General features: G+C 44.6%; 1 protein-coding gene across 1 annotated transcript in view; it reads left to right on the forward strand.

Moving 5' to 3' along the window:
• Nucleotides 1–12,546, forward strand: part of GMDS (GDP-mannose 4,6-dehydratase) — a 797,768-nt gene that overhangs the window by 741,134 nt on the left and 44,088 nt on the right. The window lies entirely within an intron of this gene.

Raw genomic sequence — 12,546 nt, forward strand, 5'->3', positions numbered from 1 at the left:
AGCATGTTCATATGGTTTTATAAAGCCCCAGATACCCAGTAAATCCCCTTGGTGTTGTAAGACAAGATTGCTGTTAAAAAATGTTTAGGCTTAGTCAGCTTCTTCTCACCGCTGACTTCATGAGGGGCTCTGGGAAATGGTGTTTATACTAAGCTTAAATTGATAGGGCAAGTTTAATGCAGTTGGGTCAAAGGTACAACTGCTTAGCTGGTCTCATCAACCACTCAAGTTTCAGCATTGGTTTATAAAGAAAGGCCTATAATGATAACATCTGGCTGCTTGAGCGTGACTGCATTTTGCCTACTATGATTGAATGGAGTTTAATGGTGGGGAGGAGAAAACCTAGGGCAATTTCATTCTTGAATTATGGTTCCAAATAGATAAGGCAAATTGGCAGACTTTGATCAGTCTGGGTCTGGCCATCTCACAGTGTGTTTCTTTCATCTCTTCCAGCCCTCCCCCACCCCATATACTCAACCATCCTTGCTGAGTCAATGGCAGGGAACCAGGGGGGGCATAGCTGCAACTAGGATCATGTTAATATGTGCTCAAGGCCTGCTCTGCAGTACTGCTCATCTAGCTAGTCCTAACTTGTTCTATGAGGATTTCAAGGGTACCTGTGCTCAGCAGAAATCACAATGTCAATTCCTGGCCGGATAGGTCAGTTGGTTGGAGCATTGCCCCGAAGAGCAAATGTTTTCAGAGCACAATACAGGAACAGCTCGATGTTCCTGTCTCTTTCTCTCCCTGCCTCTCAAAAAAAAAAAAATAGACAGTGTCCTTCACTCCATAAATGGCTGTTGATCAGCTGGGGGGGGGGGGGGTTGATTACATTGACTGCTAGACAGAAGGTGCATAACCAAGTTCATGTTGTCAAAGAAAGGAGATGAAGTTAGTTTCTGATCTCCACTATCATTCCAGTTAGCTTACTTCATTCCAAGGTTACAAGGACACTAAAATGTAAATGTGTCAGAAATCAGCTATAGACATTACAGGAGATGTCTATTTCACAAGTCCAGCAAGGGACCAATTCAAATTATACACCAGGATCCCAAGGGTCCTGTGCATTCTATGGATACTCAATAAATTCTATTAATGATCACAACACCAAAACATAAAAAGCTGATTATATAATTATAAAGTCATGTTGCTTAAGGTCTTTTTAAATTTTCTTGACTTTACCTTGCATCAATGAGTATTTGTATAATGAGTATATGGGTAACTTTTTAAACTTGCAAAAACTTTTTAATATAAACAAATAGGTAGGCAAAAACTTAAGTAAATCATGGCAGAGATTTGCCTTCCTAGTACATTAAGGTTGAGATAATGGGAAGAAAGGTCAGTTCTCCAATGCTTAACATTTACTATATGTATTTGCTTCACAATGTTCTTGGTCTTGGTGCATCTTCAGGACCAATAGTAGAGGAGCCCTAGCCCACCATCTCCACAGTGCAAAATAAAAAGGGTATAGAAGGAGACATATTCATTGTGGTCCAGGTGACAGTATCTTGGGACAAGAATTTGACTCCCAGTTCCAGGACTTCATAGCTAGTGACCTTAGGATGTTCACAGAGCTTTGTTTCTTTATCCATACCATGGGACAGCTGTCTAATCTACTTACCTACTGTATACCTACCTACTGTGGCTTATGTGAATCAAAAGTGGTATACCTAAAAGTCCCTCTGTAGACTCCCACCCTACCTGAACTGAAATATCATTAGCACTCCTCCATTGATGGTCTATTTGGCCAACTCCTGTTAATGTGACCAGAGATCAAGTTTAATCCTCTAGGTCACTGAAATTAGAAATAAGGTCCTCAGAAAGAAAAGGCCTACCAATTATATAACTCACCTTGATATAACAAACCCAAATATACCAAACTGATCAATTAAAGAGGATATTTAGAAAGTAGTCCTTCTTTTAGTTCAGTGGGATTTACTTCTGACAGCAAGCCTTCCTCATGACCTTTCCGACATGACTTTGTGTATAAATGTTCTATTTGCCTAGAGCTACAGCCATGTGTGAAGCAAGGCAACTGTGTATCCTCTCCCTTCTCCAACATCCTGCCATTGTCTTCTTCATTTGACTCTACTCCATTGCTAACCAGGGAGCTACTAAAAAAAGCACACCTCTAGACAAAATGCACATCAGAAATATATGGTCACTAAAAAGAGGAAGGAGGTCCTCTGCTTTGGTCCCAGTAAAAGGGGAAAAACTGAGACGCCAAAAACAACAGCAAAACTTTCTACCCTTCATCTCTCAATCAGATACTCATTCTCACCCTTGAAGAAAATTCGGTGAAAGTAATGTATAAAGTGAGCTTAAGATACGACTTATTCTTTGCACTAAAAGTCAAAGATCTGCCCCCTTTCCCTTTTATATTAATATTTTATTTTGACTTGCCATATCTAGGCTGGCCCATTACCTCTGCAGTACATGGAATTGAAACCCTCTAAAGTAATTGTGATTATACACTTTGTGCCCTTAAAAGAATAAGCCACCTTTGAATACAGTGGAAAAAAACCAACCAACCGCCAATTCCATGAGTCCTACTCTCTCCACAGGAGTTATAGATGAGGAAAGCCAAGTGGTATGTAGGAGGATATATGTATATACACAACGCCTATGTCACATATAAGCAACTATGATGAACACTGTTGAAGTAAGCATGTTAATTCTTCAGTTATGACTGTTTTAACTTCAATTTTAAAATGTTTTTACTTCCCTAAACCTTTGATATCAATGAGGTAAAGAAATCTCAACCCATATATGCAGCCTCTTTATTACTAAACCAGGATTTTCTAAATTAAATATTATGTGTAAATATTAGCATTTTTCTCCTAATTGTTAGGCCAGACCTGCAGCTGATCAGGGAATAGTTTATGTGAGGCTCAAAACCCTTTAATACTGGCTTCTAAATGAAGTCAGACCAGACACAGTTGAATGAGAATTCTTGGGAGAATGGGACACTCATCTAGCCAAGGTCCCTCTAAGGAAAAATTATTCCTTTCCACTGAGGGAGAAAATTCCCAGTCTTCCAAATGCATGAACAGTGAAGTTGAAAGAACACATCTTGACCTTACTCTTGGTGACACAAGTCAGTGGGGTTGAGGGGGAACTGACAGGTAAGGCAGGCCATGGGGACAAAGGAAATGCATGCATGGCTCAGAAATCTCTACAGGAAACAGGTCGTCCCAGGCTCTCATTGGTTTATACCAAAGGCTGATGGAGGATTTAAGTAGGAAGAAGCAGGTTCTTGATCTTAAAAAAAAATTAAGATCCAAAGTTGGTCTTTTGGAATGATAATGTGTAACATTTCAGGATTAATTTAATAAAAACAGTTGCCAAAGGAAAAAAAATTTAGTGGATTGCTTTATTTTTTTGGTAAGCAACAGTTAGCCTAATTTTTGTAAAGAAACTAGAATAGGTGGTACCTGCAAGTATTGCACTTGTGTCCAACAGATTCTTAGTGGGTGCCAAGAGTCGCTCCAGGCGTTGGGGGGTGCACACACTCCTTAATTGTAGGATGCTTACCTTCTAATGGGAGGACATAGACAATAAATAAGTGAATATAGCAGGGGCAATATGTGCTATGAAGAAAAATAAAGCAGGGTCAGCAATGATCAAGGAAGGCCTCGCTGATCATGAGACCGGTATAGGGAAGCCAGGCAGCAGACCCCTTTGAACCTTTGGAGGAAGGCGTTGCCTGAGTGCACAGGCCCCGTGGCAGATGTGTGCTGTGCAGAGGGGCCAGTGTGCCCGGTGCAGCATGAGCAAGGGCTGGAGGTGGACAGGTGGTTAGGGAAATAGCTACTGGCTACTCACATAAGGCACTGCATTCCATTGACAGAGTCTGGGGGTCTGGTGTGTGTGCAAAGGGGAGCTGTGGGGATGTTCTCCACAGGAAGAGCATAACAGTGCGACCTGCATTCTTACAAGCAGCATCTGAGCACTGTAGGGAGAACTCTGTAGGAGGCATGGGTGGAAGCGGGAGACAGGAATGCAGTTTTCTGCTGCCACAGGAATGTTTAGGGGGTCAATTAAATACATCAGAAGAAGAGGCATTATGGGGTGCTCGGGTGGAGAGGGCTCCCCAGTTTAGACTGGGCTGGGTTCCGAAAGGGAAGCAGGGGCTGCCTTCTCCGAGCTGGCACCCTCAGACCTACCTCCGCGTGCTCCACCTGCACAGTCCCGGTGTCCCCGGGGCCCATCCCTTCCTGGTGCCTGGCAACGGCTTCCCCTCTCTCTCTTTTCTTTCCCATTGTGCACTCCAGAAAAGCAGCCAGGTGCCAAGAAAAGGACAACCTGGTCTTAAACACCATATGTGTACACTGAATTCTATGAAAATAAGAAATTTCACCATAGGTTTTACCACTCCCCATAGAAGGAAAGATCATGTTTGAAAGGAAAGGGCCAGACCTCTCTCCCAATATTCAGAAGGGGATAGAGGAATAGGTAGCTTTTGGTAAAATAATTCCATGTGAACCTATGTCCTTAATCAGACAGTCCCATTGCAAGGATTTGTAAACTGAAAGTTTTGTTCTGAATCCTTGTTCAGTCATTCATTCAACAAATACCCATTCACCCCGAAGCAGCATTCCTCCCAGAGGACAGCCCTCAGCATCTTGACAGAGGCAGCATAAAATGTTACTCAGGAGGAATCCCAGATTTGCACTGTCATCAGATAATGGGGAAAATATTGGGATGATTTCTTTCAAGCGTTTTTTTTTTTTTTTTTTTTTAAGTCAAGGCATTTTCCTTGGCTCTGATGACAATATATCTAAGTGACTCTAAACCAATTGGAATGGCATACATGCACTACTTGAATGTTTCTCCTTGGATATTCCAGTGTGTTATCTAGGGTTTACTAGATTCCTATGACTGTAGTGCGGGTCTAGACCTTCTAGAGATCCACATGGGCCTGGGACTTCTTGACCTTCCCCTGTCTCCCCTACTTCCCCAAGACCATTCTCGAGTGAATGCAGTTCCTCCTATGGGAGCTGTCACTACCATTGCAGAATTCCCAGTCACACACCCCAGCACTGTGCCACTGTCATCTTGATGGTTACTCCCATATCTACAGCTTCTCCCAGCCCCCCCTGGAGCCCACCTGCCTTTCCACTAAAAAGCCCAGAGTCCCTCCCCATCTCAGGCAGTGCAGGGTGATCTCTGTTAGCCAGACCTGCTTTGAATTCTAACTCTGCTTTAAAATTGACCCTTGGTATTTCAATTTTTCATTCCTAAGATGAGGATAAAAATAAAGTGATGTTCTCCTGCTAGAGTTGATTTGAGAACTAAATAAGTGAATATTTGCAGCTCCTGCTATACAGAAGGCACTCAGGAAACGCTGCGTCTCCTCTCGCCCTTGCCCAGTCCTTCGTCACCCTGTATCTCAGCCCTGCCCACCACTATTAGTTGCCAGGGCGAGTCATCTTTCAGGACCCTCAGCTCTCCCTCTGTAGTGTGTCCGTTAGTACTGTTACCTACTTAAGTTCCCCAGGGTGGGTTTCTGTGGCTGTTGCCCTTGTTGTTTCTGATGACTCTTGGATGGGAGGCCCTCCTACCTGTGTTTTCTCCTTTCCTGCCTTTTCTCCTCCTTTTGTCACCCACTTCTTAGATATGACATCTGACTCTTCCAGCCACCTGGCCTGCCTGAGCACTCTCCTCCAGCCAGACCTGTCAGTGCACTTCCCATGTGACAAGGGGAGGCAGAAGCAGAGGGCCTGTCCTCCCTCCTCCACAGCAACTAGAGCCAGCTGTGAATTAGCCAGAGCATAGCTCTCGCTCTCGCACTTTCTCAAATGAGATGGAGAGCAGCCTGATGCATATACCATCCTGGCTTGCAAAATGACCAAGGAGTGGCATCACCTTATAGAATGGGAAGGGTCTGACAGCCAGCCTGGGGGCTTGCCCCCTTCGACAATCATCAGCTGGTCTCTTGCAACCACAAGCCCTCAGACAGGGCCGCTCCACGGCACAGGACTGTGAGTGCCTAGGTTGTTCAGTGAGCCAGGTCACTAGACCACTAGTATACCTCGGTACAATTTGGGATCAGGTGCTTCTAATTTAAGTTCCCAGACCCACTCTGGCTTGTTGTGTCGCCTCCAGCAAGCCACTTAACCTGTCTGTTTCCTTCTATGTCAATGGGGATAATAATACTTAACTACATCACATGGGTGTAGTGTATATTAATTAATTAATGTTTGTAAATTGCTTTGAAGATGCAAAGCTGGTTAAGTGTTTAAGTATTCTGATGATAGTTCTTGCTTATTATTAGAACCTTCCCAGGTTCCTGGATCATCACTCACTGATTACAACTAGGTTCTAACAGCACCTGCTGTGCCCTCCCCACTCAGGGACCTAAGGCATGACCCTTGAGGATTTATCCCAAATAGACTCATACTTTGAAAAAGATGTCAGTGAGGCCTGTGCCAAAACATTGGACCCACGACAGGGCTCCCTACCAATTTTCCGGAAGCGAGAGGACTCGCATCATACTGTTTGCTGCAAACATGCCTGTTGTAATTGCTTTCATCTTTTATGTGGTGCTGCTCAAATACCGATGGAAAACTGCTTGCTGGGACTTGTGGCCTTCTCAGGCCATATCTTAAGGTCAAGATGAAAGAAAATGGAGGCCATGCGGTGTGACCAGCACTGACTTACTCACAAATCCAAGGAACTGAGCTGGAAAGGAAGAGAGGACCTAATGTATTCATCTTCCAGGAAGCTCTCTGCAAGATTCCTAGGGCTGTGCATAAATATTCTTTACCTTTGTGGTACCACCTTTGTGGTTGTGTCTGCTTTGAGAAGACTACCGGGATTTGGATTTTAGATTTACTACCCTCCTCTATAATGTCTTATTGCCTATGTCTCATGAAATGTAGATACCAGTCAGCTAATACTCAGAACAGAAAGAACAGAGAAGAATATGTCCTTGCAATTTACAGCTTCAATTGAACACACATCTTCGTTTTCTCCTACTAGAAGTGCCACTCAGGACCTCTTACCTTTGTTTCCCTCATCATTTTGGGGAAATGCATGCTATGTCTGCAGTATTCTCAAAGTCTCAGAGACACAAAATGGCTTCCTCAGGTTTTCTGAGTGGTTTGTGTTGTTTTTGTTTATTTTGGACGTTAGGTGCTATAAGCCTAAGGACTCTGAGCCCCTCTCTTTAAAGTTTTGAAAGAATTAACTCGCAATTAAGATGTTCACATTTCTGTGCTGAAGTCCTATACTTTACCTTAAAAAAATTATTCCAGCCCCAGTAAGGATCTTGGGTTTTAATTGGCATGTGGACTATTGGCTTTACCTTGACTGTGCCATGATCACCCCAGATATGGTTCGTGGGGTTTTCCAGGTACGCTGAGCAAGGAAGTACGGGTGTGCACGACATCATCTTCAAGGTGATACTTCCATGCCCACCTTACAGCCCAAGCAGGTAGGGACTGGAAATATCGGGAGGATTACTTTGTAAAGTATATGGCTGTCTTACCCCTGTGCTGTACACCTGGAAATAATACAAAAAATATTAAGCGATAACTGTAATTCAGAAACTAATAAAATAGTAAAGAGCACAAGCAGGGTCATTGGGACGGTAGAGCAACCTGATGCACAGTTAGGCATGGAGCCAAGCACACTGCTCTCACAGAATGTCCCTGTGGGGGCCACTGACAGTTCCTTTTGGGGTGCACCACAGGGAGCCTAAGTGTAATAAGGATTCCCTTTTTCTGGTGAGTTTTACTTGTTAGGGATATGAAATGAGTTTAAAATGGAAGCACCATTCTTTTAAAATGGACATTACCGTTATGATCATTTTGTTGCTAGCACTAGCTTCAGTTTCCTAAATAACAAAGTCTTTTTCAAGTAATTGTGTATTCTTAAAGACCCTCTAAAAGGTACTGAGACAGACTGTCCATGTGCCAAGTGTCCACTACTTTAAACAGCTTTATTATAACTAGCACCTTATATAGAGTTGAGGAGGACCAGTGAAAGGGGACTACACTTTTTTCTTGTTGCCACCTCAGTGACACTAGCCCTTTGGTTCACTCATGGACTTTCTGTTACCCACCCACCAATCTCTCCTTCTCCGTCCAGCCCCTTCTTTCTCGCCCTTTTCTTTCAACACAGTACCCAATACAGCCACTGTGAAGTGCTCGGGCTGTGATGCACACCATCATGATTTGGTGCACATGATACTGGCACCTCACTAAACAACCTTGATCTTAGAGACAAGCTTCAGTTAAAACAACTTCCCCTGCAGGATTTTACTGGGGTGAAAATGTCATAAAACTGATGTGTGGTGATGGTCGCGCAACATGATAGAGCAACTAAAGATCATTGAATCACCCTGGCTGGTTGGCTCAGCGGTAGAGCGTCGGCCTGGTGTGCGGGGGACCCGGGTTCGATTCCCAGCCAGGGCACATAGGAGAAGCGCCCATTCGCTTCTCCACCTCCTACCCCCTCCTTCCTCTCTGTCTCTTCCCCTCCCGCAGCCAAGGCTCCATTGGAGCAAAGATGGCCCGGGCGCTGGGGATGGCGCTAGAGTGGCTCTGGTCGTGGCAAAGCGACGCCCCGGAGGGGCAGAGCATCGCCCTCTGGTGGGCAGAGGGTGGATCCCGGTCGGGCGCATGCGGGAGTCTGTCTGACTGTCTCTCCCCGTTTCCGGCTTCAGAAAAATACACACACAAAAAAGATCATTGAATCATACAGTTGAAATGGGTGAATTATATGCAACAGTGAAGTTGTAAAAAGAAAGGGAGAGAGGAGGGAAGGGAAGGGAAGGGAAGGGAAGGGAAGGGAAGGGAAGGGAAGGGAAGGGAAGGGAAGGGAGGAGAGGGGAGAGGAAGGGAGGGGAGGGGAGAGGAAGGGGAGAGGAAGGGAGGGGAGGAAAGGGAAAGGGAAAGGGAAAGGGGGGAAGGAATGCAGGGTAACTCACAAGGAAGTTTGTTCCATTGTCAGAAAGCAGGAAGCTGATGTTATCCCTAATTGAATCTCACCTTCCTCATTCCCTGGACGTTTTTAACAACGGGCTCAGTTGAGTTGACTGCACATACTGTCAAGGTGACTTTAGTCAAGATAGTGACCTCCCCAGGGCTGGTGCCTCCATTTCTGATCAATAAGAGTTACATTGTTGTAAGTAATCTCTCAGATACTTTAAATATTCCAGAGCATATGGTTCTGAGATGAAGAATTATGAACATATGTATTGATTATTTTAGTCTTGCTTTTTTATTCTTTAAAAAATAATTTAATTTATTGAAAGACATTGCCTTTCCTTTATGATTAGTAGTAGAGTTAACATGACTGGGCATACCATAAAGTGGATGAAGCACTGGATGAAATGGAGAGCAAATCTGCCACCTGCCTTGTGATGCCGCAGCTCTGGGCTCCCCTGGAAGTGCGGGCGTGCATGACCAGCAGTCAGCAGAAGTACACTGTACTTCTTAAGTGAAAAGGTTACAAATAAAGCAAGATTTTATAAATTGCAGTTTTAACTTTGAAACAGTGAACAAGTTGATGTGTGCTCATTAGAGAAGCAACTGCTGGGTGATAACTGATATTTATTTTCCCTTAGTCCCCATAAAGAGATAGGGTCATGTACACCTTTAACATGAAGGATAGCAATAAAATCAGTTCATGATGAATCACCCAAATTAAAGAGAAGACAACCTTCCAAATCATGTCTTTCAATTCAGAATTTAGGGGCACATATTCTAGATCATTATTTGGATGTCTATTTGCAAACATATAACCTTTTGAAATCCCAGCCTCTGAGTTGTTCTACAGAAATGTTGGACTCCTGCTGTGTGCACGGCACAGCTGTAGAAAGAGCCCGGCTCCCTGCCCTGGGCTGGCTTGCCACTGTCCTCAGAGTTCACTCACCTCATACCTTAAAAGGCATTGGGGGGAAGGGGTTCTTATAATTGTTATGTGAGTTGCTAGCTTGTATGTGGGTCTTTGTTACAAGAACATTCCTAAGGAGTAAAAAATAAAATTAATGGAAGAGAATGTTGCTTAACTCTCAAGGGAGAAAGAAAGTGGTTGGACAGGAAAGCAGGGTGCTTGCCTTCAACCCTCACTTCTGATGGAAGCATTTTACAGCACCCGAATGGCTGCTGCTCCTAAAAGAATACTGAGGACTGGAAATTCACTCTCATTTCACAAACTCAGGTAGTGAAAGAGCCGTGTGAATACCAGGGAATAAATGCTGGAGTCTGTTTTTAACAATTTAGAATATCAGTGCCTTGCTTGAAAGCATTCCTAAGCTGTCGATGTTATAAATTAATACAGAAAACTGACATTTTTATTGTGATGTGAGTTACCATAGAGCGGTCATCTACTGGCTCATCTGGTTTATATGATCCCCAGTGTAGCTGTCATGTGGAGACTCGACCAGCATCCTGATGCTCAGCCTCTCTCATTTCAGCACCTGCCTCCATGCATATTTGCTCCGCCTAATGGACCCTGTCTGTAGGCTGGCACCAGATAAGCTCAGTCCCAGCCCTGTCTCTCCCCTCACACCTCACTCCTGGCTTTATCAGGGAAGACATCCATGAGGCAAAGAATCCACTGTGCCCGTGAGCATATCATCTGGCCTTCATACTCATCAGGAACCTGATGGCATCCTAGGCAGATATCCATGAGTCAGCCAAGTGAACCAGCTGATGCCCCTCTGGTGGCAACCCAAACACTCAAGTGTCCCCTTCACCGAAGAAGCATGTTGTGGCTGGATGGTTCATGTGACACTGATGAGCCACTTTCCCTCAACTGATTTGGGTAGATGCAGGGCTTGGGCTCTAGGCTACTACTCTGTTCCAGCTGGACCAGTTCTCACACACTCCGTGAGGGAAGAGGTCATGTCTACCGTGCCCATCACCATACTGTGACACATAGCCGCTGGATGAAAGAACGAATTCAGCATTTTTTTTCTTTTCTTTTCTTTTTTTTTTTTTTTGGTATTTTTCTGAAGCTGGAAACAGGAAGAGACAGTCAGACAGACTCCCGCATGCGCCCGACGGGATCCACTCGGCACGCCCACCAGGGGCGAAGCTCTGCCCATCAGGGGGCGATGCTCTGCCCCTCTAGGGCGTGGCTCTGCCGCGACCAGAGCCACTCTAGAGCCTGGGGCAGAGGCCAAGGAGCCATCCCCAGCACCCGGGCCATCTTTGCTCCAATGGCTGCGGGAGGGGAAGAGAGAGACAGAGAGGAAAGTGGGGGGTGGAGAAGCAAATGGGCGCTTCTCCTATGTGCCCTGGCCGGGAATCAAACCGTCAGGCTGACGCTCTACCGCTGAGCCAACCGGCCAGGGCCCGAATTCAGCATTTTTAATCATCTGAGTCTCTGACAGTGTCATGGTGAATAATGCTGTAATCAGGATTTTTCACCCCCCGGAACAAGTTTCTTCTCTGTGATCAGTGTGGTACGGAGTGTAAATTTGACTTTAGTGGGATGGGGGACTGGATGGAGCAGAGGGCCCTGATGAGATGGGTCACTCCATGGTTCCCAGACTGCACACCCATACCTCTTTCCCTTGTGCCATGTAAACATAATTGTAAAGATTGTTTCCTGGTGAGGGTCCACTTGAAGGAGCCCTAAGCCCTTCCCCAGGACAGTACTGGACACTATAGACCTTCAGTCCTCTGCTCAGTAGCATTTCAGTTGTACTCAGGGAAAGTGCCACCATGTGCAGCCAGAAGCTACACCCAGAGCAGAAAGTGTGTTTTCTAACAAGCAAACCAGTCTACTTTACCATAGGTACCGATTGACCATTTACAGAGCCCTTTCAGACATTACTTCATTTGAACCTGGATTTAGGATTTGTGGTTGTAAAGGAAAAAGGTAAAAGAGTAGGGCAAAAAACATTTCTCTAAAAATGAATAAATTACTTTCTCATTGACCAAAAAAAAAAGGTTAACTTGGGTCTAATTTAGCAACTTAAATTGTAACTCACTGTGGAGATAGTAAGTTTTTTTTTTCCGAAGTGCACTGCTGTGAGGCCCTGTTGCCATCAGACCCCACGTGCCATGGCACATGCTGTAAATCAGGGGTCCCCAAGCTTTTTACACAGGGGGCCAGTTCACTGTCCCTCAGACCATTGAAAGGCCGGACTATAAAAAAAACTATGAACAAATCCCTAAGCACACTGCACATATCTTATTTTAAAGTAAAAAAACAAAACGGGAACAAATACAATATTTAAAATAAAGAACAAGTAAATTTAAATCGACAAACTAACCAGTATTTCAGTGGGAACTATGCTCCTCTCACTGACCACCAATGAAAGAGGTGCCCCTTCTGGAAGTGCAGCAGAGGCCTGAAAAAATGGCCTCAGGGGGCCGCATGCGGCCTGGCCTGCAGCCTGTAGTTTGGGGACCCCTGCTGTAAACAGTCAGGTTCCAGAAGCATAATGATTCTGTAGAAATAGTTGTGAGGACATTTCCAAAGCTCGATTCATCAGTGCTAAAAGACACTCATAGGCATTTGTTTTCTTTTTAAGAAAAATTTAGTTAACCTCATTTGAAAAAATTGGCCCATCATGTTGGAAAA

The sequence above is a fragment of the Saccopteryx bilineata genome, chromosome 3 (assembly GCF_036850765.1).
Source record: "Saccopteryx bilineata isolate mSacBil1 chromosome 3, mSacBil1_pri_phased_curated, whole genome shotgun sequence".
Classification (NCBI taxonomy): Eukaryota; Metazoa; Chordata; class Mammalia; order Chiroptera; family Emballonuridae; genus Saccopteryx; species Saccopteryx bilineata.